Raw genomic sequence first — 27,860 nt, forward strand, 5'->3', positions numbered from 1 at the left:
GCACTCTGCACGGTGAGGAATGGCACATCGTGGCTGGCGCGTCTGCTAGACGCTGAAAAGACGAAAAGGGCACCTTTTGTTTTGCCGCAGCTTTTTCACGTGGCGCAATCTCCAGCTTTTAGCGTCGTGTCTGCCGAAGCTTGGCGGCGAGAGAACGGAAGCTAATGCGCTTCCCTCACAGGGACGCGGAAGCTACGGCAGCTCGTGCGACGGCCACTCAGCCTCGCTCTTCGGGGGACACGGCGCTTGCGTGTGCAACGCGTGATCCAAACGCACGGCACGCCAGCGACGGCGCACATCTGAGGTGGGGGGGGGGGGGGCGAGGGCCGCGTGGGACTCCCCCAGGAGCTTACACATGCTTAGACTCTTGCTTGGCCCATAAAATATTCACAGTGACAGCTTCCCCACTGAAAAGGATGATGGAGTAGTAAAGGGTGAGGGTCTGCCTCACACGCACTTTAATATGTGCCCCTTGAGGGGTGCGCTTGGTCTGGAAAAAAAAAAATGGGGGGATCCCCTTCCTTCATTTCGTCACCCTTCTGCTTTTTCAACTAGTTTTTGATGCATTTTACAAAACATTGCGGCAAATGCTTTCTCTCTTCTTGGCCGTTTTGAAAGCGGGAGAAGGACAGAAAGCAAAAGAGGGTCACAAAGATATTGCGAGCGGTGGGATCGGGCAAGTTTTTTTTCTTATCAGATGACCGTCGAACTGGCCGCTCCGTCCCAGACTGCCGTTTGTCCTTTAACTGCGTTTTCTAGCGCGGCTGGGGGAAATAGTTACTCTGTCGCCATCTCTGTGTAATGAGGCGTTTCTGTCACGGTTGGAGTTGGTGAAAGCGAGGCAAAAAAAAAAAAAAACGGAGGAAGCGGGGAGGCGAGGCGGGAAGGACTGCAGGAGTCTCAAAATGATATTTCATTTCCGAGAAAAGGCGACTAACCAACGTCAGAGAGGAAAAACCCGTATAGACCTACAACTGGAAAACAAAACACGAGCGGTGGTACAACTGACGGGAAGCTGACATCAACAAACGACGGACTGACAAGAACTGGAAGAAACCAGAAAAGTGGCGAGACAACGAGTGGCTGGAAGGAGCTGATTGGTCCAAATGAACCGGGGCAGGGCAAAAAGGGATCACATGAATCATTTTTCTCCCGTCACAAAGTTTCCATAATGCAGTCAAGCTTGCAAGGTAGGAATCGCCTAAAGAAACGATCATTTGAATCAATTCAGGAGAGTTTCACCTCCCCTGCAATTTGTTTTCGACGACTGCATTAATCGAATATGTACATCTATTCCTTGTGCGTTTGCACACTTCAGCTTGTTCTTTATCCATCCGGCATTGAAAGATTCAGCTCCGTACTTGGGTGGAAAAACCAAACATGCCAACGAATTCACAAGTGTTTTCATTCTGATTCATGTCTTAATAACACGAGCAATTCTTCACTTTTATTGTCCCGTATATTTTTTGAAGTGACGTCCAGAGTGGAACAATCTGATTCGATTTTGCCAGATCCATCTTCTTCTCTTTATGTATATATTTTGTGGAGGGAGGTATTATGCCCTCAAAGTCAGTGACCACCAGCATTTTTTTTTTTTTTTTTTTTTTTTTCCTCTTTCATTTCTCCTCGTGTGATGAGGAAATGTGACATTTATCTGAGATGGAGGTGAAATGGGCTCCGGCTGCAACGATGCAGTTTTACGCTTTTTATTCACACTGTTGAAAGGAGATTCATGAGCTGACAAATATTGTCCCATTCAAGCAACCCATTTACATTTTGTGCGCATTTAATGACTGCCAGGGCCGACCTGCTCGGGCCGCCATCGGCGTGTGTCTCGCTTGATTTGGTCACGAGCACGACGAAGGCGCATTTGACTCGGCTTTCTCCTACGTGTCATCTGTAGATTCGAACTCGTACGTTTGTACTTTGTCTACGTCAGTAGAACGTTGAAACGTTGCACGGAAAAGTCACACACGAAGCAGTACATCTGCGAATGATTCATTGACTGATTAAACTGAAGGACTCTGAATGAGGGATTTATTAAAGCTGATTCTGATCAAATCATAAGAACCTACGATTTGAGCGTAGTCTTAATAGAAATATAGTCGTGGTGGATGAGGCTGACGGAGCTTCTATTTTGCAATAAAAAGAAAGGTCCCATTTTCTGAAACCAGATGTTTTCATTCGGGTCAAGCTCGAGTCGTTCTCTGGGACGATGGCCAGCCAATCACTGACCTCCTACCTCATAACTTTAATACATGATCGTGACGCGGCGGATTGGACCGACTCATATTTTTACATGCGCATGCGATACACCTGCCGAAGCGTAAGGCCCGCCTTCGATGAAGCCATCCATTATGTACGTGCGAGGCCTTGAGCGCGGAACGCCGCGTCAGGCCACACGGCTTTGCTCCAGGCGGCCGTTTGCCGTCACGGCGCCGCGCATCCGCCTGAAATGCGCGACTCCAGAGAGGCGTCGCTGTGGCGTCGGGTGCCGCGTCAAATACGGGGGCCTGGCGGAGTGATTTCAGAGCACAAACAGCAATATGCACACTTGAAGAGATGTACACGACGTGCTAGCATGCCGTAGGTGGGACGTGCCTGTGTGTCGGCCATGTTGGTAAGGGCAACGTTCCCCTCAAACGCCTTGCTAATTTCTCAACCGGTTTTCACGAGGTTCCCGTTTAATTTGATGTCAAAGCATGTGCTGTCAATACAGAACAGAACACTTGAAAAGAAACCTTCTTCCCTTGGAAATGCTGTTTTCCTTCTTCCATTGTCGTGATTTAGCGTGCGCGCGCGCAACCCTACGCAGCACAAAGTGCACACGTCCTTGTTTTTGTGCTTTCCATAAACGTGGAACGCGTTGACACGTTGCTCCAACTAGCGCCCAGCTCGACTTACGTTTTGTCCGTGTCTGTAGGAGCAATCGAGCAAGTGGGAAAAGCATCTTAAGAGCGGATCATGCCAGGGATCCAAGGGCAACACTGGTCCCCGTCTCAACCGTGGCCAGAAAAATCAGGAAAGCTGAATTGAAAAAAAAAAAAAACGAAAAAACAATTGCACGCCATCGCTCCAGAACTGAGTACTACAAAGTTCCTCATCTCTGTATGTTTTCAGTCAATATCTTTTAAGCTTGAGTTATGCGCTTTACTTCTTTTTGTTGGTGATCTTATTGGTCCTGGAGGAACGCGACTGATGAAACTTTTTGTCCAGTGGCGTCGTGCTTTTGTGTTGCACCCCCGGAAAGCGCCCCTCCTTTGCAAACATTTTCCAGATGGATTCATTAAGCACTTGTCTTTTGTGAAACAAAACAGCTGGCGTGCAGCCTGAAACAACACAGTAAAAAGTTCACAAGGTGTATTTTCTAAGCGATGTCTGTCCGTATTTTTCCACCGTTGATATTTCACGACGGGAGGCTCGCAATGAACGATTTAATGCGGCGTTATAACTGCAGGAGCCTCCTTGTACCGTCTTGTTTCCTGTGTTTTTGTTGACATATTTCCTTGTAATTAAGAAAAGAAATTGCTTTGACTACTCAAGCATGGCCCGAACATTCTTGATGTAATATCCTTTCATTTTTGTGTCCACCACGTCACTGTTGTTTTTTGTTTAGTGCTTTCCAAAATGCACGCCGAGGAAGAGGAAATGATCATAGTTGGAGGTGGAAACTAAACTAACTTTACCATGCTCAGCAAATCCATCTGACCCCCCCACCCCCACCCCCATCCTCCTTATTTGCATGTTATTCGTGCTCCCCCCCCCCCACCACCACCACCACCACCACTCTGCTCCGGCGGGGTAATCGACAGGCTTCAGCGGTTTAGACCTCCAGCAGCTCTTTCTTCATTTGGAGACACTTTGTCTGTTTTAATCAGGGCTTTAATTGGCAGGCTGGCAGCGGGTGATTGGCACCAGGGGCCCAGCCATAGAGGAGACGCCAACTTTAAGGGCATATAAAGGCGCTGCCTCGTGCTTGTAACGTGTCCTTTTCTCTTTTGTGTGCTTTTCGAATGTTTCCAATGTTCACTATTGCCTTTTTTTTTTTTTTTTTTGAAATCCTCACCCATGCACCTCTGTGCAAAGTCTCTGCGCTTCTGTGTATTGCGTTTGAACTGGGCCGAAATCATCTGAGGAGGCTCTTTTGTACTTTTAGGATGGCGTTTGTGGCGTCTCTCCTTGCGGGACTTGTCTGTGCCCCTCCCCCCAGGCGTTAACGATGCCACGGCACAGAGTGGATGGAAAGAGTGGAAAAAGAAGTGTTGGCAGTTAGAATGAGTGGAGATCGGCTAGAGACTGAGAGCACGCTGCAGAACCCACGTTCGAGTCCTGCTTTTTTTTCAGCCCTAGCATGTCTGTTATTCCGACAACGGTTTGGAGTGCACCGAAGCGTCCCTCGGAGCCGGCACGCGGTACTTGTGTGCAGATGCAAGCAGGGGAAAAAGCCCTTCTAATCAACAAGCAGCCTGTGTATTTTTCCAGGCCAATTAAGAGTCATTCATTTGCTAATGAAGGCCCTGTTGAGGTCTAAACTGCTCCTCCGGGCTCACGCGGCGAGCGCACTCGCATCGCAGCCCTCGGCTAAGCTCTGCGCCACCAGCAGCAGAGTCGTCAGCCCGTGCCCGCTGTTGTGCACGCGCCTTTGCATTGCCCACTCAGCACATCTCACCGGCGGCGGCGGCGGCGGCGGCAGCCCCTAAACGCTAACAAGTATCATTGAATTCATTATTTCCTCTTTTATGACCCGTTCCGCCGTGGCTTCAATTTGTCCCGTTAAAAAAAGACGAGGCCGGTATTTCCTCCGTCCCTCCGGTTCCCCTCTCCCAGGCTCCCTTGTTCTACCGCAGAGCCTGGGATTTTACGAGGAAGGGCTCTCCCGTGGCGTGGGAGCCGACTTTAGCGCTAATCGTTTCCTCAAGGTTGCGGGAGGAAGCAGATAGAGAGACGTGCTGGCAAATTGTGTGCCTAAGTGCCTTCCTGCTTGACCTTGACAATGGCTCCGTCCATCCAGACCGAAGAGATCAACTATCTGTGTATTGATTTAGTCGCGAGAATATAATCTGAAGACATCCCGTGTCAATATTTCCTCCCTGCCTTCATCTAGCCAAAGGATGCCCGGCAGAAGTGCAAGGTTAAGAATTGCATGTTCCCGTCATTTGGATGCGTGCCTCCGCGATAATGAGCCGCTCTTTTACTTTCTTTCGCGGAGGAGGAGAGCCGAGAATACAAGATGGCGTCGTTCCCGGAGGTGGCAAAGGCCAAAACGACGGTTGGACTATAAAAAAGGAGAGAACGAACGTTACAGGTGGGCCGGATAGATGAAGGTAGAGGTGGGAAGAATGTGCAGCGGCTTAGGCCGATTAAGGACAGAGATGAAATATGTCACGTATTAGTAAAGAGAGGGCGTAAAATGGAAAGCCAGTCGTCTTCCCTGTGGAGTGCACAGAAGCAACTGGGAGAGGCGCCGCTTGAGTTTTTGACAAAGCAAAGGAAGACCTCGGAGAAGGTTAATAGAGGGAAGATGTGAGGACAGTTGGCAGGACAGGGGAAGATGCCCCAGGTCGTCATATTTGGAAAAGTCCCCTGTATAGTTTGACACTCGGTCAATAGTCCAATGGTTCATTCACTGAAACAATTGAAGGTGGCCCGTTTGTGTCAGAGAACGATCCAAACTTACTTCCAAAATTTGAACCAGGTCATAAAAGGTTCTAGTACTTAAAGAGAGAAGAAGAGCGTCTGTTAATCGCCAGAGTGCACTTCTGGCTCAAGATGGATCAATTGTGCGTTTTTAGTATATCCGGAGTGTATTCAGTGCTCGCGTCGAGCCTTCCAAGCGATGCACAATGAATTCACCTGTTTGGCAAAACACCCAGACGTCTTGGAATGAGAGCAAACGCGGCAAGAAGTAGAAAATACCCCAAGTCTTATGCAACCGGAGAATATATTTTGGTGTGTGGGGGGGGGGGGGGCAAAAAATAGGGCTCCCTTTGTTTGCGATATGCGTGGGGGGAGCTCTGATGATGTCATGCGCGCTCGCGTCTATAGTGGGATCTTCCGTGGGCGCGTTTTGCCTGGCACAGACGGAAAAGCGGCATTTGCTGAACTGTGACGAAATAACCCAAAATACTGACTGAGATCAGAACCACGTCGCAGTGTGCCAAACAAGCCGGAGTGGAAATCTCAAGAAGGAAGGAAGCCTTTTGCTCTCACGTCAGGTGCTCGTCTTTGGATGGGAAGCAAACCATGACAGGCGGTGTTTATATGTGTTACGAGGAAGCCGATTGGGGAGTCGGGATAAACACATTGTGCGAGACGGGAGCACCTTCAATGCCGCCGTTTAGCTCCTTAGTTCCTTGGACATGAAGACAGACTGCATTCAATGTGCAGCGAGGAGCTCAGGGAGGATTTTTTGTTTTTTTTTGTTTTGTTTTTAAACATGCCTGGCACGTCAGCTGGGCAAAAGAGCTTTGCATCCTCCTCACCGGGGGAAATAAAGAGCAGGTGAAACAAAAAAAAACTTTTCCACCGCCCGAGGCTACCGTTACCTGGCGCCCACTGAGGAATTTCAAATATCATTCTACTGCTGAATATATTTGAGATTTCTGTGAGAGGCGGCTCAGAGAAATCCCCCCCCCCTCCCCACTTTTTTTTTCCCAAAAAGAAGGGAGGCAGAGACGTTGCCAGAAGTTTTTTTTTTTTTTTTTTTTTGGGGGGGGGGGGGGGTGAGGCTGCTCCAGCGGATGTCTTGCAATCCGATGTTAGTTTTTCACCGTCGCCGGGGCTGCTTCTTTGACTCGCAGCCATTTGCATAGGAAGCGCTGCTCCAGCGGGATAATGTGGGGCAGCTAAGAAAACTCTCAGAAGATGAAAGTGGGGGTGCAAGAGAGTAAGTGATAGTGATGGACGGCGCGATAAAAATAGAAGTGGCGATGACAGGATAATGCATCGCTCTTTTTTGCCGGGGCCGAGGTTCAGACCTGTCACTGAGACGCGGCGGCGGCGGCGGGGAGGGGAGGGGGCCAGGGAAAGGAGCTGCGCTTGTCTTTTTCAGGTCACCATGGAGATGCACGAAAATAAAGAAATTCAAAAAAAAAAAAAAAAAAAAAACGCTTGATTAATTATGACCATCATTGTCATCGGCTCGGCCGGCGACATTAATCAAAGGATGGACAGAGGGCAGGTGGAGACGGGGTGGGGGCGAAAGGCTGGTGGGAGGGAGGACGGGATGTATGTGCGGACGGCACGTCGGACACCGCCCACCGCCGCTCACCAACGTCCCAATCATCTATCAAGTGTGCGTCGGGCTCTTGTCAAACGCGGCGGCCCCCCCCCCTCCCCCCCTGCTCCGAAACACGCAGTGATCAATGGCACGCAGTTCAATATTTGAACCGCACGCCAATAAAAGCAGCCAAGTATGAATCGACTGCGGCTAACCTGACAGGGCCTCGCTTATCCCGTTTGTCAGGACATCTGTCGCGAAAGCTGCGACCGGTGGCGGTGACAAGTTGATTTACACGTGCCAAGCTGGGATTTTCCAATAAAGCTGTGCGAGCTTTCAACAACATTCCCACAAATCTTTGTCAAATACTCTCACACATGCTGAGGATGTGCCACAATGCACGACGCAACAAGTAAACAAAGCCATGTGGGATCCGTTCCTGAAAAAGAGACTTTGATGTCATTTTGGCTGAAAACTCTTTCAGAGGTTTCACAACCCCCCAGTCCAAAAGTCCATTGATCGCGCTTCATTGTCTGAGGTGTGAATGTGCACGTTGAACGGTCGTCGTTCTGCACCGGATGTGTCAGTCCTGTATAATCGACCGTTGACAGGTGGCACTCGGCCCCCATCCTCATCTGGGGAGGGAACGTTAGTAGATGATGGTGAGATGGATAGAAAAATGTCTATTCATGGATTGGAACTTCCGAACCTGAGAGGGGATTACGGTTTTAGTAGTGGGATGATTTGGGGTGGAAAGACGGATACACGCATCGCTGTCTTGAGATACAAAAAAAAAAACCCGACTCGAGAGTTTTTCCAGATACGAGCCGTCAGTCAGACAATGTTTTCTTTTTTTTTTTTTTTGCTTTCTGGTGACAGTCAACGCACTTCACAATAAGCCAGTGATTTACAACCTTGATAGAGCCAAGGCACATATTTTACAATTATTGAAAAATCTCACGGCACGCCAACAAAAGTACCAAAAATCACCAAAAATGGATCAATGAATTACTGTATGTACTTCCTGCCATCTAACAGAAGAAGATTTTTTTTTTTGTTTGTTTTGTCTGTCATTGTGCCTCACTGGCATAAATAGATGAATAAAGATACATTATTTCTTGGAAATGAAGGGTTTTTTTTTTTTAGCAATTCCATAAAATTGGCACACCTGAAGAGGGCTCACGGCACAATAATGTCGCCCGTCTGGCACACTGTTTGGGAATCACCGCAACAAGCATCACTTTGGCAACTAGTGAACAATCCTTCAAAAAAAAAAAACATCTTTTAAATTGTTTAATGCAACTCCCGCTTGAAGTTGACTCTTTCTGTAACTAAACATGAGACGCACTCGAGTTTCTGTTTCTGTGTTTGTTCCTCGCGCCTGAAATCATTTTTGCCTTTTTTTTTTTCTGTTAATTTAGCCCGGGACACATTTATGGAATTTCAATTCATTTCAGAGAGAAAAAGCGTCGAGTTCCGAGCGTGGCGCCGGAAAGGATTAAACTGGTGTATCTCAAGGCACCCAAAATGCAGACCACTCCAAGAAATAAATAAGCAAGACAAATGGGATACAAAAATGTTTGGATGAGCTGATGGATATTTTTATTCCAGAGAGGTTGCAGAGCAGGAATGCATTTTTTTTTTTTTTTTTTTTTTGGTGATTCATTGTGAAAGAAGAACACATTGGAAGGGCAGAAAACGGAATTGATTGACGCAAGTTAAAGTGCGTGTACTCTCTCAACCTGCCTTTTTTTTTTTTTTTTTTTTTTTTACTGTTGTCAGCATTATTTTTCACCTCGCATTTTATCCCGCGTAATAACGGACAGCAGACAGGATAAGGATGTATTTTCCCAGTCAGCCTCTAATGTCGGTCATTTCACACGGTCGAGGCGTCTCTCTGACTTTTATGAATACGTGTGCGCAGCTCGGAGCGACTGTGGATTTGTCTTTATAAGTCGGGGCGACACGTCGGCAGCGGCCCTACTTCATTTATACCACTCGTGCAGATGAAGTTTGGCATTACATGTAAGGTCAGGGCATGCATCAGTGTTACTTTGACACCACGGCGGCCACGCTAAGCGTGATCGGGCGTTGCCATTTCTCCACCCCGGCAAGAAAGGGCCGCTTTTTGCATCTCACTCTTTCCGCTAATTTCTCTTTTTGTACAAGCGTGTCATTCTTTCCCCCTCGCCGAGGGTATCGGACAGGCAGGCGTAAACAGCGGCACGGCACGGGTGGAACGAGAACAGGTGCGCTCCAGGACAGGTGTTAGACGAAAGCTCGGCTGACGAGCGAATGTGTCAAAATGACTGCCGTGACATGTTAATCCCCAACACTTGCGCTCTGCTGGGGCCGCCGCACCAGTCAGGCGTATAATAAACAAGCTCGAAAAACCGACCGCACTAATAAAAGTCCCGTTATCGTCCAAGTCGACTCAGCGGGCCCTTTGAATTTCTTCACGTCAAAGCCGACGGCCCCTTTCCTGCTCAGCTTCCACCGGGAGCAGACGTTTGCTTGCTTAAGCGAGTTAACCTTCACGTCGCCTCTTTGCTCACGAGGAGTGAGGGGCTGTCGTTTGGGTCCCGGTGAGGCTATGTTGCGTGGTCCTTAACCCACCGTTCGCTAAGCCTCTTAAGAAGAAAATATCGACTTGAAAAATAATTGAAGAATTGCTGATAAAAGCCGATGGCAAAATAAGGACATCTGCTTTCTTATACAGTTTCTTGTCGTTTCTTCAACCTGCCGTTGATTTTCCTTTCAAACGGTCGCAGCCACCAATGTCTGAGTCTCCCGTCTGCCGTCCCCGTCAAAAGGCTCAAGTTGTATTTTTTTCACAGGCTGTTTGGAGGATTTATTCGTCTTTCACGACACTGGTGAAACCGACTCGTAACTCGTGAATGAACCCCGTAGTGGCGGCCTGAGGAATGGAACTTTCGCTCCCGTCTTCAGCATCTCACCGCTCTCACTCAGACTAATTAATCTGCTTTCTGTAACCAAAGGGAAAAAACCGGGCTTTGGCTTTTGCCGTCCGCTTTGGAAAACGGCAGGCCCGCCTCCAAAAGCGAACTCGCCCCCGCGCTGAACTGCCTTAACTGTGGCGGTTCGGTCCAATCTCACAAAGGGCTGTGAAATATACTGGAGGTACTTGTCGGAGATGCGACTAGATGAAGTGGGGAAGGTCTTGTTGCCTTTTGGAAGCAGGACTCCAAGCACTTATGGAATTCTATTCGGGCCATCCCGCTGAATCGGTGCCGTGTGCCCGTAACTCTCAAAATTGCGCATTTCCGACCGTGACGCGGCGCTGTGGCCTATCCCAAGCTGACTTTGACCGAAAGATGGACTGACCCCCGAAATTCTCGCTGGTCAGTCGCAGGGACAATTTGTCTTTTTTTGCAACAAGAAAATGCCGATAGTAGACACGTTGAACTACTCCGAATACTAATGCACGGGTGGGTCCTTCTCAGGCAACTGTATTTGCCATTGTTGTCCTGCGCTGAAACCCCACATTTGGGTTTTTAGCACAAAACTAGACACGTGACATTTACGCTAACCCTACGGCGACACTAAGTACATTCCAGAGTTAACATCAATAAATAACGTTGAAAAAAATAATTAAGTAGGAACTGGGACTGTGCCAAGATTTTAACTACCCAGTTCGAGTTGCAATAGCGTTACGATACAACAGGGAAAAAAATCAATAAAATCACAATTTTCAGTGGGTAAGACTGAATGAACTCACTGAAAAAAGAAGCACGACTGCGGCGTGACTTTTAAGTCAATTTTCTTTTTTTCTTTTTTTAAGTCAAGGAAACTCGGAATAGAAAAGAACGACATTTCTCAAGGATTGACATGATTACACTTTGCTTGAAGTCAAATCTTATGAAACCCAACCAATGCCATTTTTCCAGTGTTCAAGGTAGTTTAGATGAATATTCGAAAGGATTTTTCTGAAATATGATGTGCTGAAGAGAGAGATTTCTTTGCCACTGAATCAATCCTATCTGGCAATCATCCATTTGAACATTCCGAGGACGCAAAGGGCAGCGATTGTGCGGAACGGCCCCGTTTGACTTTTCCCTTCACACTTTACATGTCGCGGATGTGTACTCGAGACTATTTTGAACATTTCTTCTCACTCGCAGCACTTCCCTCTTCGAGGCTTCTCTTCACAGCTCCGACGGCTACTTAGCGATGTGGACACAGTTCCGCCTTTTCCTGCGAGCGCTCGTCTCACAGCTGTCCGAGGTGTCTCTCGTGTGGCTTCGGGTCTGCCGGAACTCTTCCCGTTCAACTTTTGATGCTTCCGGAACCATTCCTTTCCGACACCTCGGCTTTTCATCGCACAAAGGCACAAAAGCAGACACAATCTTCACAGAATTTCTTTTGCCTTTTGATTGGGAAAACAAAACTACCTCCATTGATTGATTGATTTTTGGTTTGTTTTTTTTTTTTTAAATCAAAAGCAGACACAATCTTCACAGAATTTCTTTTGCACATTGCATACAATACAATTGCAATTTACGGTATGCGACTGAGGCTCGGGTTAGTCTTTTGGAGCCGCAGCCCTTGGCTCAATCCGGGACCGGCGGGGTCCTCCGTCACTAATATCAGCTGCAGGGAATTATGGAGCGGAGTCCTCCAGCTCAAGTGCTCTCTCGAGCGCAGCTGCCTTTGGATTCTGCGTGGCGCTCCACTTTTGCCATGTCACGGGGATGCCACTGAACAATAAAGGAGCAAAGCCCTTGTGGGACGCCTCCTCTTTTTAGCAAAGCAAAGCAAATGTATTCGTAGAGCGCATTTCACGCACAAGGTGTAACTCAATGCGCTTTGCATGATTAAAAAGCATTCAAATACAGAAATAAAAACTGCTTTTAGTGCAAGAAATATCACCGAAAAGTGGACGTACTCTAAAACGCACGAGAAAAGGAAGAGTTTTTCATCTGGATTTGAAAACATTCACACTTGGGCCCGACGTCACCTCTGTTGGGCAGCATCATCGCTACAAGCTGCTTCGCCGTGTTTGCTTTGGACTCTGACCCGAGTCAGTCGATCTCAGATCCCGACTGGCTTTCTATTCCGTTCGCATTTCTTCCACGTATTCAGGACCTAAACCGTTAGAGACCGGTAGCAGAAATTTCAAATCTATTCTAAAACTGACTGGAAACCAGTGCAAAGACTTTAGAATCGGAGTTATACGCTCAGACCACTTTGTTTGTTTGTTTGTTCAGAACCCGAGCTGCAGCTGTTTAAAGCTCTTTTTTGGGGAGCCCAGTCAGATGACCATTACAATAGCCGAGTCTACTTGAGATCAAAGATAAAAGCCCTCAGACCTCGAGTGAACTCACACTTTGAACGATCTGTCTGCACACACGGGAGCTAAATATTCTCTCTTCTGGTCAACTTGACAACAAATTTTACAGGTCAACATTGGGTTTATCTTTACAGTATCAAACTAAACCATCATCTAGTGACGTGCAATACGCGAGCTGTATCAATAACCCTCCCTTTTCAAATTAGGATTTGATGGGAATACATACCAATTCAATGCTTTTGGTCCTTGGTCCCACAATTTGAATTTTAGGACTTCACTTTCCCCTAGATTGTGCATATGTGGCTACTCAAACGCAATCCACCTTCCTAATAAATACATCTCATCATTACTCATACTGCTAAGAAAACGAAGTTAAAAAAAAAAAAAAAATGAAAAAACAAACAAACGAGCCATTAACATTAATCCGTGGCTCAATCTCATCATTGAATATTTATGGTCATATTTCAGCAGCCTCTTTCGTGACGTGTCACAATGTCGAGTTCGAAGTCGGCATGTCGGAAAACGGGACACGCGTGACGTTTCCGTTAAAAAAAAAAAACAAAGTCAGAGTGTATTTGTTGTGCCAGCCGACTTGTTCCATTCCCCGTGCGACGTTTGCCGCGCCGGAGGTGACCGCCGTCGACTTTTATCGCGCCTGCGTCACCTTTGCCGAACACCGGCGCCGTTTGTCACGGATGATTTGCTAATAAAATGAGAAAGGTGTCGAGTCAGCGACACAAGTCCCCGTTCCAGCTGGCCCTTCTGTCGTCCGGATCCCATCCGGGTATTTGCGCGCTTTCAAACAATCTCGTCATAAAACTGGAGGTGTTCACTTCTATACTGTATAGATGGCAAAAAAAAAAAAAAAAAAAAAAAAAAATGGATGAGCGCCCCCAGGAGCAGCCATATACATTCTGTTTACTCACATCAGTCTCCCTTTTTCATATTCGGAGCAGATGTCTCTCACATAAAGTTGGCCCCAAAGAAATTGCGCAGTGCCGATCACGGTATTCATGGCTTTCCATAATGCACCCCGAGGTGCGTTATGTTTGGTCTTCTTTCAAAAGAAAATCACAAGTCGCGTGCTTGAAATGACTCGCCGAGGCTTGCCATCGCTTCAATTTGTCCACGTGGGTCCAAAGACTGAGAGGAAAGTCCGGTCATGGAGAACTTGGACTTGGCGTGCTCTCGGGAGCTTCAGCTGCTTGCCGGTGTTCTGCCAACTTAAATATTTATCAGAATGAAATCCCGTTGCACGCGGACGGTTCGACTGATACAGTTAGCATGCGCGTGTAACTCTGTACAACATCATCCACGGCTTCTGAGATGATGCGCTGGGGAAAAAATATAAAGGGGTAGCTTTTTGTCCAATCAGGTGATCGTCTTTTTATACTGTACAGTTTTTTGCTCTTTTTCAGCGGGGTAATTCACGCGTCGTGGCAAAACGGTGTCGAAGCTGCGCCGTGCGGCAGCGTATACCGAGTGCCCTACGATCGTTTCTGGCAGCGGCGCGGTGATTGAGCATCATACATAATGCAGACTCCGTGATATAAAGCAGTGTACACTTGTAGGACGCCGCGGACTTAATCACCTTCTGTTCCCCTCGTAGCCTTCGTCGACGCGCAGCGTAAGCAGACAACGCGACGGCTCGCATTTGCATATCGCGCTCGTGTGCCGCTGCCTCACCCGAGCTCTGTTCGACTTTTGTTGCAAGTGCGCATAGTAAGTAAACAAGAGTTACCGAGCGGCAGCTCCTCAGATAAATATCGAATACACCGACGTATAGCCTGCCTCGGTGTTGATTTGTATGTCAGGGCCGGTGTTTACGGTGCTTGCCGGGCCTCTTGGTGCTTCTCGGGTTTCTACGGCAGCCCCTATATGGCCATCAATTTCACTGTGAGATCATCATCATGCTTTTTGCCGTCCTCTGCGCTCGCCCTACCCCTCGACCGTCTCCGCGCGGCCATCTCACCTTCCTTCCTTCCAGATGGTGCATTTCACAACCTGCTAGGCACGATCAATCAAGCCCAGATGCAGACTGGGCTATTAAGGTCAGTAATGATCGGCCTTTGAGCGTTATGGGCCCGACTCCTGTTGTAAAGCCATGCATCAAACTCTGTTCCGGCGCTCGGCTCGCCTGCCCTTAACAAGCCAGCTTAAAATATCGTCCGGAGGATACAAAATGAAAAGGGTACAACCTTATCTCTCCAAAGACAGGCCACCGTAGCTCCGAGGCGTAATAAAACTGCAGAACTTGGCCGTCGCCTCGAGTCACCTCGTTTATAAGCAATATCTATCAAAGATCAGCTAAGCGGCGGACTATTGGCGCTCCCGAGGGAGACGTCATGCATCGCGTTGCGTTTCCCTGCGCAGGGCAAAAACTACTCACTATTCAGTCCATCTTGTGAGGGGAAAAGTTGCTCGGTTCCCGCGGCCTGTCCCGGTAGCTCGCCCAGTTCAACTTCAAATGCATGCACGGCTGAAACGCGGGAGGACGGCAGCTCCGCCGGCACCGGTCTTGGCCGTGCTTCTTAAACCCTTATTGAGTTGCTCTTCGGTCCATCCCGGTCTTCTATTTACACGTGCAAAAAGGCAGCTCGAGAGCTTTCTATTCCAAGTAACGATTTCATTTGGCTCCTCGCAACGCAACCGAGACGGCAGCCGAGAAAGATGGGAGGTCGTGGGAAATGTGCGCTCGTTGGGCGACGGTTGCACGGCAGAGTGCGACAGTGCGTCTTCCGGCGTGATTTTCATCCTTCTTGTCTTCTCTCTCGCCTGAATCACTTTCGACTTTCTGTGTGGGAATATTTCATGTTTTCAAAGACAATCAACCTCTGCAGCTGCTTGCCCTTTCCGGCCATTATATGCGGAGGGAGACGGTCCTCCGGGCTTCACTTTAATACGCGTTACTGGTCCCGGTGTCTTTGGGTGTTCCGGCTGCGGCTGCCTTTTCACATTCGAATATGGCATACGAGACACGCAACGTAGACCGACTGCAGTGCCGCGCGGGGTTCGACGACCGGTTGTCATCCCGACGGTTGGCCGCTGGTGTTGCCGAGCGACGTTGCAGTGGGAACGGAGCAATCGGAAGGGCTCGTGCACTTTCACCAAAAAAGATGGAATCCTCACATTTTCAAAAACGTCATCTTTTTTTGTCCCCGCAGTGGCTTCCCGTATGCTTCGGAATCCATTTTAAGCTTCTTTAATGAAACAACATAACACTTGACGGTTTTGGCCGCTACCATCTAGCAGACCTTCTGGACTCGAACGGACCCTCGGGTACCTCCCATCCTGGCCCTTGCGTAATACCCAGAGTCGCTCGAAAGACCCAGGGCGAGGCGTTGCTCCAAGGCTACCGACCTAGTCGGTAGAATTGCCTACCGGAGGACGTCAGGGCCGCAGAGCACCTTGAGAAAGGCTTCTTGAGACCCACCTTTTTAGCTTAGCAGTTAACTGATGAGGACTTTGTTTGTTTGTTTTTGTGCGGAGGAGGACTCGGCCTCAGGCTTTGCACGTGTTCCCGAGTCGTCCCTTCGACCGGGCAGTCCTCGTGCGGTTCCGGCGCCGTCTTTTCCATCCGCTCGCAGCTTCCGTGGCCGACAGCCCTCCGCGATGGCGCTAGTTTACTCCACTGCGTGCTCAGCCATGTTTCAGAAGCCGTGCTACGTATTTAATCATCCTTTCATACCGTTACTGTTCGTACTTGTACACGGGGGGGGGGGGGGGGGGTGTTTGGTTTCCCGGGGGCTCAGCGAGCGCTGTCGGGTTTGTATCTTTCGTCGTTTGTTTTGTGAATCACCTTCTGTTGCTTTTCAAGTACGATTTGTGCACGTAAAGGTTCGATTGATTGGTTACTTTTCAGGAAAATAAACAGTAGGGGTCAATCGTATGTCGTGCACTTTTGATCCGGTCTACTTCGGTCGCAATTTAATTTGTCGTTCAGTGTGAGATGTTCGTCGGGATTGTTCCTCTTACTTCAGCGAGCACGTCGAGTCGACCGACTGCTCCGCACAACTTCTTCGATAATCTCCTGATGCAATAAAGTGCCGTTTTTCCAACCAATGCGGTGACAGGCCTCAGCGCCGCACGCACTGTAATGCAGCTTATTGGTCCCAGCACTTCCTTTTTGTGTGTGCAGATGGTTCCAAGTCTGCTTTTGAGTCTCATTGTCAGCCTTCCGTGCCCCATTTTCACAGAAAGTGGATCAGGAAAAAAAAGACAGAGTTCAACACTTTAAATGTGCCATTGAAAATCTGCCTTCGATAAGCACAAAAAACTGGTCTTGGCTGCCTGTGCCGGTCTCCAATCAGGAGCAGATCCTACTGTGTAAAGAGTGTGACTTTTCGGGTCCACGTTCAAATTTTGAATGCTCAAAGCCCTTTGCTAGCATCGAAAAATTGTAGCTCCTGCTTTTTCTTTTTGAAATTTGCCTGCTCCTGCTCACAACTGTTCGATTGCCTTTGTGCATTCAATTCATTCAATTGATCACAAACTGAAGTGTTGAGAATTGTGCTTGTGTGTGTGAAAGAGTCATAATTCATGACTCCTAGTGGTGATTCCAACCAATCTACAACGCGTGCGTGTATTTTTGCGGTTCGGCAAATCGTAGGCTACGCAAGACGGCTAAAAGTGTAACTTTTCAACTGATGGTATTTCGAAGAATTTCATTCAAGTAATGTGTGAATTCCATGACATTTTGTTGTCAAGATATAGCGCAACGTAGCCCCTTGCGAGCCCTTTTCCCCAGTTGGCCAGCGGCCCCGATTTCCTCCGAACCACAACACGCCGACGGGCCGGGAGTCAACCAGTCAGTCTGCAACCTTTGCACAGTCCTATAAAACAGAGAAGCACAGAGCAGAAAATTAAAAGCATCATGCAGGTGCGCCGCCTGTGCCGGGGTGGAAGATAAAGGTCTCGGCCCGAGATAGAAGCGTCTGGGCCGTAGACGCGTGCTCGGGGCTGCAGCATTTTACGACCTTTTTGGCCCGCGAGCGCGTCGTGGCGCCAGAGCGCCGCAAAAGTTTACTGTCGCCTGGCCGTAAAGTGCAAACCCAGATTTGGATGCGTCGTCCCAAGGGAGCGGCGCCCGTGTTCTACCGTTCTGCGGGTTTGAGGTTGTCGCCATTTGAACTGACACGAGCGTTCACGTCCGCCTTCTCGCAGGATCAAAAATACAGAGACCCGATGGATGTTTTGGCTTGGTCCTGTCTGACGTTTGTCTGAAGTGTTCAGCGACCCTTTTTGATTTGCGAATCCCTTTTTAGTGGACGTCGCTGATTTGATGCGATACGATTTGTACCCCAAAGCTTCACATTTGCGTCACCTTTAGCATTCATAACATCGGGAACTAAGATGGCGGCTTCTGCCCGATATGGTTCCCGCTGTGGCTTTTCTCTTCTTCCGTCCCTCATACTGCAAATGGGGAATTCCACCAGTGCCGTTTCCTTGTATGACGCTCTCGAAATAAAAGATGTTTACTTCTTTGGCGCTTTGTCAACTCAAAACGTGATCACACGCATATTGTATATCTGATTTTCTTGGAACTCTTTTGAGTAAAAGGACCAAAAGTAACAAAGTACTGTATAGTTACACGGCATTTGTGTGAATAGCTGGTTGCCGATCGTTAGGGTTAGCCACCGAGAAGCAAGAAACAATTGGAAATGGGGCTAACGTTGAGGTCCTCCGGGAATTGCTCACATTTAAGCCTTTGTGTTCCCAGTTTGGGTGGCTACAGTTGGCCACCCCAGAACAAGCGTCTTAACTTTGCTAAAATGAACGATCTCAGTGCAACACTTGGAATGCGACGATATTGCGCAAAGGAGGCTTTCGCCATGTGTAGCGTCGGACGAACGTCGACGACACCTCTTCAGTGACCTCGTTTGAGTGAGTGAAACAAAAAAATAGCGGCGTACGTCCGTGCCAACATTGAGGCCGCTAACAAGGTACTGCACTTTCCAATTTATTTCAGTCTTCAAACCAACAAAAGAGACAATTACGGGGAGGAAACAAAAAAATATAGCCCGAAAACTTCACTGGAGCAATTTTATGTCACAATGAATCGGGTCAAAATTTGTCTCAAAGTATCACCCACGCTAACTTTGTGCCTCACCGGTGAGTAAGGACGGGAATCCGTTTAATTTTTGGCTGGATGTTCATAATTTGGACACCCTTTCTTTCAATCATTCCGTTTTTTTTTTTTTTTTTTGTTTTTTTTTTTTTTTGTTTTTGTTTTTTCGGACCCAGCCAGCCCGAAAGAATCAAATTGAGAATCGCTTGAAAGCGGAATCCAAGTGGGGGAAAAGAATCGCTCAACTTCGTCCAACCGACAAGACGGAAAAAGAAATTGGACAATCTTCGTGTGGGCTTCGCACAGCCTGGAGAAGATTTGAATGACGCCGGCGCGATTCAATAATCAGAGATCGCATAACAGGACTCATTGAAAACCCAGGAATGGATCAAACAAAAGTGTGGATTTCAACAAAATTGTTTTTTTTTTTTTTTCCCATGAAAATAAAACGTCATTTGGATGGGGACTTCCACAATTTCTGATGAAAAATCACAATTATTATAATTGGTGGTGAAATCTGATTTGAAGAAGTCGGGACAAATGGTTTTTTTTTTTTTTTTTTTCCAGTGTTCAAGCAAGGCAGTTCAAATTATAAATATGAAATCACATCAACGTGCAGGACATTTTGCTTCTGCCGTATGCGATTTATAGTTGACGTTACTGTGCTGTGTGCGGCTTCGCCATTCCGATTGTTCTGCTTTTTTTTTTTTTTTTTTTTGTAATTATTGGATGTCGGCCTTTGGGCACGGGCCCCTTCCTTCAGCTCACACATGACAAATGAGTTGTGACCTTGAGTAATATTTAGCCATGATTCAGAAAGGGCCTGAGCAAATACACGGTATAAAAATAACCCTCACGTCCGTAAGCAGGCGACCATCAAGAAACATGAACGACGACGACGCGCATGTCGTCGCTGTTGGGTGGAATCCCCCCCCCCCCCCCAAAAAAAAAAAAAAAAAAAACACACACACCATCTTGCCTGAGTTACCAACATCAAGTCGGTATTGCACCTCGCGTTGCTATCATAAATCGTCGTGCGTCGACATCAACTCGACACATCATCATCGTCATATTCAGTCGCTCGTTTGATATGCTAAAAAAATTATTTATGATGCTGTCCAGATTGCGTTTACCATTTTTTTCCTCTTTTTTTTTTTTTTTTAAAGATCTCAGATGTAGTAAATGTTACAACGAGCTGATGGAATAGATTTGTACTCCGGCTATTTGCGCCGCTTTAAATTGATTGATAATGTGTGGAAAATCATAGAAAATGGGAGGCTGGAACAATAATCTTAATTTGTGAGGAAATATAATAGTGAGCATATTTTAAAGCACGAGCTTTGCGCCCGACAAATGTTTGGCGGGGTGATGAGGAACGCGTGACGCCTCTTTGGTGGGACTTTGGTGGGATTGCCTCATTAGAATGTTTCATTTTTATAATGTTAGTTTGTGTTTTAATGATTTCAGGTGTTGCTTGTACATAAAAGTGCTTTTGATTCACTGCCTCTGCAATAGATAAAATCACAACGAATTGCGGGCGGGAGGGAGTTGGGGGGGGGGGGGGGGCTGATTTTACGACACTATACGTGAGCTTAGTCTCGTAACCGCAACGCGCACACATCTGTGACTCTCCTAAGAAATATTTCCCTATTAATTGAATGCGGATTGTTCTTCGTTCTTGTTTGTTTGTTTGTTTGTTTGTTTTTCAACATGAATGTCGTGTCAGGGCGGCGCCGATGCCGGAGACAAACGATGCTGATGCTGATTCTGATTCTGACAATATTTTATCTTCGGGCTCGGTTGGAGATCCTCGGTGGTCCCGTAAATGTGACCGTCTCCGTCCCCTCCCCAACTTTTCCTGTCCACGGAGGGTCGTTTGGCCTCCTAACCGCAAGGCATGATGGGTAATACGTTGCGGCTCTCTCCGTTGTCGCTGCCGCAGTTGACACAAGATGGATCCATTTGCGGAGCGAAGCGAGCGATCCGGCTGCTCTTTGACCCCGAAACATCAGCTCCTCTCCTTTTTTTTTTTTTTCCCTCATCTCATCTCTTCCACTCCATCCACTTTTCACCTGCCCTGCTCTCATTTTCATTGCCATTGTACTTTGCTCCCTCGTTCGTATGGCGTATTACCCGCTGCCCCCCCCCTCCTCCTCCTCCTCCTCCTCCTCCTCTCCTCCTCCTCCGTGGTTCCTTTTCTGCTGTCACTCTCATCTTCTCTGTTTTTCCTTTCCCGGATGCATCGGCTGCCTTTTACTCCCACTGTTACTTTTTCTCCTCACTTTCATTCTTCGACCCTCCTCACCTTCCCTGCTCCCTGACCTCCTACATCCTGCCCCCCCAACCCCCGCCATCTTGCACAGCTTTCCCCGAGCTGGCTGAGCATGCAGCTCCTGAGTGGCAAGGTGACATTGTGTGTCATATCAGCATTCCACGGCAGTCCCCTTTCTCTCCGGAGAGTAATTATTTCTTTCAGAGTGAAAGGTTCAATTTGCTATAAAAGAACGAGAGCCCCAGGTAGAGAAGCGGCAGTGGTGGGAGTGACAGAGGGGGGCGGGGGGGAGTGATAGGGTGGCGGAAGGGGTGAGACGGGTACAAAGAAGCGAGGAGGGAGAGGCACAATGTCCCCTCTGAGTGTTGGACACGTTGTTATCGGGGGGGAACATAAATATTTGCGTGTGCTGTTTGGGACGACGGCAGTAGCTGGAAATTCTGCAGATTCTGACGATCGGAAAGTCCAAAGTCAGATCACGTCGGCGGAAAGTCAGTCATTTTGTGCCTCTATTATCGGAGCCATTCCTTACCCTGTTTGAGCCCTTTTTTTTTTCAGGGGGGGCGGCGGCTTATGAAAGGATGTCATATTTTACGGAACAGAAAATCCTGCATTTCGAGTAGTTTTACATTACTATTGGATTTAATTGTATTTCCATGTTTTCATTTACTTGAGGCGACATTGCGGAGGAGCATTTCTGAGGTCCTCCCTGCGTGCGCACTTGCCACGTTCTCTCCGTAGGTTTTGTCGGGGTTGGCTTAATCGAAGACTAACTCGTCGGTGTGAATGGCGCGTTGTTCCGTGTGTGCCCTGCGATCGGCTCAGTCAGCTGGTTTCGGCCTCAGCTCAAGCGTGACCCGAACGGTGGAAAGTTGACTTCAAGGCGTACTTGAAGATGTGCCCGTCGGCACAAGAGCGACGTTGCCCACGTTAGCCCGGCAACATGGTTAAGAATACGCTCATGACAACTAAAATCCACGTTGACTTCACTGGCTTGGTATGAATTCTTTTCACCTTCCAAGTCGGACAGGAAGTTTTGGATGCCACAATTTCTCTGAGTTTAGGGACTAAAAGAAAAACACTTCCTACTTGAAATACTAAAACTTCTTCTTTTCCTCTCGGCTTGTCCCGTCAGGGGTCGCCGCAGCGTGTCATCTTTTTCCATCTAAGCCTCAGTCGTGCATCTTCCTCTCTAACCTTTTCTTTGGTCTTCCTGTCTCTCGCTCTTTTGCCTGCCAGCTCCATCGTCGGACTCTCTCGCACGCTGAATGTGTCCACAGCGTGGAAGTCTGCACTCTCTAGCCTTTTGACTGCAAAACCTCCAACGTTTGGCTGTCCCTCCCTCTCACGAGCTCATTTCTAATCCTGTCCGAGCGAGAACCTCAGCATGTTAATTTCTGCTACCTCCAGTTCTGCTTCCTGTTGTCGCTTCAGGTCTGCCACCGTCTCTAATCCGTCCATCATGGCCGGCCTCACCGCTGTTTGATAAACGTTGTCCCTCTTCATCCTAGCCGAGACTCTTCTGTCACCTTCTGCCAACTGTTCCAACCCGCTTGGACCCGTTTCTTCACTTCCTTCCCACACTCTCCGTTGCTCTGTATTGTTGACGCCAAGTATTTGAAGTCATCCCAAAGTACATACCTGAAGTTGTGAATGAAGTGTTATTTTTTTTTATTTTTTTATTTTATTTTTTTTTTTACCCCAATTTCAACTACTTTGGGCATTTTATTGAAGCGACGCTGTCGTGAAGTTTGATTTGATGACAATTGTTGCCGATCTGTCTCTATTTTGCAAGTTGCATGCTTGGCCTACACTGCTGGTGGTGGTCGAGAACTCGTTTCGCCATACTCTCCATTTTCTGGCTAATATCAGCAGAGAAAATACTGCATGACGAGAATAGTAATACACGATGTCATTAAGAAATAAGCCGTAACTTTAATGCACGCGCAGCACTTCTGCATAAACTCCGTAATTGCTCACACTTGTCTCACTGCAGGAAAAGTCGTGACTAGGAATGTTTTTCCATGTTGTGCTCGGCCGTTGAGGAATTGCATCAACAACAACATAAAAAAATGTTAGCTCGTAGCAACAAGTAACGACGCTTCTGATGGGAAATGTCTGTATCGTTGCCAAACTTTCCATTTTACTTGGGAATCGCCGTGGCGCGCTGACAGAAATCTGTAAAGTAAAAAAGTCAAGTAGAGGAATGTGAAAAATCTTACTTGAAGTCAATTAAGTGTGTGCACTGCAACTGACTGGCGAGCAGTTGAGGGCGTGGTCAGCCGGGGTAGGCTCCACCCCCGCGTGGGCCGAACCGGGATGAGCGGCATTGAAAATGGACGGAGATCTTTCCTCCTTTACATTGTGTAACCTTACAACTTGCCCACGTGCGTTCCCGCTTGCAGCCGCCCGATCTGGCGCGAACTCGCGTAAGTGGCGCATCTTCTTCCAGCCGACGGTCTTGCCGTTGAGAAGTCTCTCACCAGTGGGATTAAGACTCCTCTCCAGACAGGCCAAGGGACTTATTTAAAGCAGTGTGCTTGTCACAAGGACTATTTTAAGTGGGGACTTCAGCACAATTGCTTCCCGCTTTCCTTCATGCTGTTGCCTATGAGTTATTATGCAGCATTTTAGTGGCAGCGAGGGGCGAAAAAGCAGCGGAATAAAATAAGAGAAATGAACGCGTGGATGGTGAGCACTTTATTACAAATGTTGCCATTTGTTAGTCCATGTAAATGAGTCTTCAACAAGTTTGTGTCCTAATTTAATGATGATGCCTTTCGGCCGGTATCAATCAAAGCGTTTGCCTTCAGGTGATTCATCGCAAACGGGCTCGCTGATCATTTCATTTCATGAATTTCTGCAAAGGGTTGCACTGATTGGGCCTGCTTCAGGCTGGCAAGCTCCACATCAAATGCAAAATGGGGCTCCAATAGATTGTATTCCGTTCACGTTGACGAAACCGCAGAACCTTCCTCTGCGATCCCGGAGGCACCCTCAACAGAATATTTGTCAGCTGGATCAAGAAAGCCTATGTTGAATTTTATCCGGTGGAAAAGTTGGCAATGGTACTTTATCGTTCTCCTGTTGACTAAAAGATTTGAATGTTTCACTTGATCGCGCTCTGACACACGTGATCAACTTTTGCCTCGAGGAGCAACCAAAAGTCGCCAAGAACCTCCCTTCGTGGTGCTTTTAGGGGGAAAAAAAAAAACAAAAACAAAAAACATTTATCTCGGGTTCCATGAAAACACGGTCTTGTCATTTTCAAAACAACAACATAGAAGTGGGCTCGGACGTTGTGCTAAGAGTGTCGTCGTGTCCAAAAACGGCCGCAACATATTTGGAGCTTCCGTACTTGCATAAAAGAGCCACCATGACAGAAAATGGGAGATAACACTCGTTTGCATACCCCCTCCCAGTGGTGTCTATTAAAAGTGGGAGGGAGGGAGAGAGAAATAACGAAGTGAGGCGAGAGGCTAGGGGGCGGAAGGCAAGAAAAAGGGCAGTGTTTACAACAGCGCAAAGACTGGATCTGATGCCACCGGATGTATTTCTCAAAGCCCACCGCCCCTCGCGCATGCACACATTCCACATCTCCAAGGTTGCATAAATCACGCACGACTCTGCTACTGAACCAGCACATCCTGCCCACCGTGAACAATTACCCACAAACCTCTCGCTCAGATAACAAAGCGTCCTATCTTAATAAGCATCCACCACGGGGAGCTAATGGTCTCGCTTCTCCTTTTAATTTTATACATACCTAACTATGAGATATTAATAATGAATGCAGCGTAAACAACGGTTTAAGATGCGGACCACGCCATTGTGGACTAATTGGCTCATTAAATGTAACATTAGGTGGGAGAGGGGCCCTTGATTGGGAGCTCTAGGCCCTTGTCAATGCTAACACTCCGAGATCATTGATCTTTCGCCAGCCTGCGTTGCTCTGATTAAAGAGCAATAAAGACGGGCCGCCTCCCTTCGGCTCCATAACACTGACACAATTCCCCGAAAGTGCCTGACACATTGCCAAAACGTGGGCTGATGTGTTGTCTTTCTGCGCCGGACTCAAACCGGTCTTCGAGGACCACACGGGCGCAGCTGCGGCCATGCCGACGCGGCGGAGGCGCTAAGAGGTCCGAGGACGAGATCGATGAGGACGAGACCGGAACGCGTCCATCAGGTCCAGGGCGTCCTGCATTTCAGGTCGTGATGTATGTGCGCCGTTGTCTTTACGGCCGCTGCAGATGGGCTCATCCCTCATGTTGCTGCGGGGCCCTCTAAAGTGCTTCTGGAATCGTACCTTTGTTCCCCTTTAAACATTTAGGAAGCCCAAAATAGACACAAGAACAGACGCTAGAATTCAGCTTTACACGCAGCATCCGCTATTACGAGAAAGAAGCCTATCAGTAAGGCGTCGTTAGAATCAGAAGCTGCTTTATTGGCCAACTATGTGAAGGAGACACAAGGAATCTGTCTTGGATATTTGGAACCGCCCTAGTACGACATACACGTTGCGTACGGCCCGAGGCAGACTCACAATTGAATGGGAACAATTTTTTTGTTGCGCAACAAGGATGCAGAGTCTTCTCGAATTTGGAGCAGTTAACGTGCCCATTAGAGCAACAGTCCCGTGGAATGGCCATTTCGCGACGGACGTCAAGCCTTCAAGGAGCGAAACCCGTTTAAAGTGACTCGTCGTGCCGTGGTCTATCGTATATAACACAGATTGGCCCAGCAGAACTCACGTTCAACAAGCAACAAGCTTGAGGCACAGAATTTTTGAGGGAATCGTAAGTTCGCCGTTCAAGAAGAAAGTGTTGGAATGCCGACTAGTTTTGCTTCGCAGTGTTCAGTAGCATTTACTCGAGGGAAGGCGCTGGAAGAGCTGGTGGCCAGGATCCGGAGGATCCCGTCCTCAAGGGTGACGGTTTTCATTGTCCTTTTTGGGTTGGGCAGCCCCAAACCAGACTGAGATGGAGGTACACAGTATCGATCCGATGACTGTGTAGAACTGTTCTCAGCAGCTCTCGTGGCAGGCCGTGCTTCCCCAGAAGCTGCAAGAACCGCATCCTTTGGTGGGCTTCTTTGAGGATGGAGGTAATGTTGATCTACTGCTTCAGGTCTTGTGAAAATGTAATTGCGGAGAATTGAAAGGTCTCGACAGGTGGTACAAGTACAGCACGTGGGGCAGCTGGGGTGGGGAAGTTGGACTTGAGCTCCACCGGCAGGTGGGAGACGAGACGCTTAGCCGGAGAAGCTTGGAGGAACGGAGATTGGGGGTGATGGTGCTGAATGGAGAGCTGAAGTCCATCAACACACTGTCAAAGTGTTCAAGGATGATGTGCAGACCCAAAGTCTTATTTTACCTCGTCAAACAGTCTGTGTGCTGTTTGGATTTAGGGAGTTCGTGGTTGAGTTTGGCTTCCTTAAAATCTCCCGGGATTGTGAGGGGTGAGTCTGGGTGTTTTCTTCTCGACTCGTTTGGTAAGTGTTGGCAGCGCTGCATTCCTGCTAGCTTGAGGTGAAACGAAGACACTGACAAGGATGAAAGTAGTAAAAGTAGATTCATAGGCTTGATGATTACGAGCACGAGGAATCTGTGAGACCGTCAGAAGGTCTATAGATTAAGTCACGGTGAACTTTTCGACAGACGTCAGCAGACCACGTCAAGTTGTCTACACGTCAGCACAGAAGCTGTGCAGTCGGAGATCCGTGACCCGGCGCTTCCGTCATCAAACACGGTAAAAAAACACTTCAATGCTGTGGCGTAAAGTAAATTGCCGTTGTCCGTCTTTCTGCAAACGACCCTGCTTGTCCAAAACCTGTCCAGCGATCCCTAAGACGTTATAGCTGTTAAGGGGGCTACAGAACCTAGTCCCCTCTAATCCACCTGGCTCGGATCATTAAAAAGCCCGTAGATGGTCCCGGAGCTTAGTCCACATCACGTGTCATCATCCAACTTTGTTTTTTTGCGGTTTTGCGCCTGAGCCTTGTTGCATGCCAGTCATGTTGGCATGACTCCCACATTTCCAGGATGAGTTGAAGATGGAGGATGGAGGAGTACAGAGGCCAAAGGCATCTGGACGGGGTCAGCTCCAACGCGCTTTTACGGCAGCACTCAGTCCCGGGCATTGAGCTCAGCTCTAATAAACATCCAATATGTTATCGCAGACTCGCACCCGGGACGAGATGATTCTCTGTAAAACCGCAACGAGCTTGCAATGATCGTTTTTATACGCGATGTGACCCTTTAGAGAGCAAAGTAGGCTTGATCGGTTTTTTGAGGGACTTGAGCTAAGTTAATGTGAGTGGTAAAAAAAAGTAAGTTTCTTTCGGCTTGTCCCTTTCGGGGTCGCCACAGCGTGTCATCTCAGATGAACGCACATATATATTTGGCAGAATTTTTACGCCGGATGCCCTTCCTGACGCAACCCTTCTCAGGGAGTGGAGGCCCCAGTGGGATACGAACCCACAACCCCTGGTTTATCAAACCAGTGCTCTAACCACTGAGCTACAGGGCCTCCCGTGAGTGGTAAAAAAGATCACATGTTTTCTTTTTTCTTTTTCCTGCTTTCAAATAATCGTATTCACTGCTGCAGGAACACGAAGGCACCGAAACGGGGGAAATGGCGCCGATATGAAACGCAGTTTGTCTCTGTCAACGCAAGGTCAATACGCTGTTACGTTAACCAAGATTCATACGGGCCTTCGCCTTTCATATGCTTGTAAAAAATGATCTTTGCTTTTTAAATGCAGAGAGGTGACAATATCTGATTAAGAGAATTTTTTGCCCTCCGCATTGTTTGAAGTGCGCTTCATGTTCGTGAGTCCGCGACTTTCCAGGCGTCACTTCCACACCGCATTGAACTCGGCGACGCTGCGAGTGTATTTACCCTCGGGGGGGGGACACGAGTGTTATTTTGATTTTTTTTTTTTTTTTCTTCTCTTGCATTTCAGATGTTGATTTTGATACATGTTGCTT

General features: G+C 47.9%; 1 protein-coding gene and 1 non-coding gene across 3 annotated transcripts in view; one reads left to right on the forward strand and one right to left on the reverse strand.

Annotated features, from left to right (window-relative positions):
• camta1a (calmodulin binding transcription activator 1a) overlaps nucleotides 1-27,860 on the forward strand; it is a 193,907-nt gene that overhangs the window by 79,389 nt on the left and 86,658 nt on the right. Inside the window, exon 1 of one of the 2 annotated variants that reach the window (XM_061847453.1) lies at nucleotides 379-1,190. The exons of the other annotated variant lie outside the window; for it this stretch is intronic. The gene's annotated coding sequence lies outside the window, so the exon portion shown is untranslated. Of the gene's footprint in view, nucleotides 1-378; nucleotides 1,191-27,860 lie in introns of those variants that run through there. 2 annotated transcript variants of the gene reach the window in all.
• Nucleotides 27,327-27,399, reverse strand: trnai-gau (transfer RNA isoleucine (anticodon GAU)). The gene has a single exon. It is a non-coding gene; the product is annotated as a tRNA-Ile (tRNA).

This window comes from Syngnathoides biaculeatus, chromosome 2, assembly GCF_019802595.1.
Source record: "Syngnathoides biaculeatus isolate LvHL_M chromosome 2, ASM1980259v1, whole genome shotgun sequence".
In the NCBI taxonomy this organism is placed as follows: domain Eukaryota; kingdom Metazoa; phylum Chordata; class Actinopteri; order Syngnathiformes; family Syngnathidae; genus Syngnathoides; species Syngnathoides biaculeatus.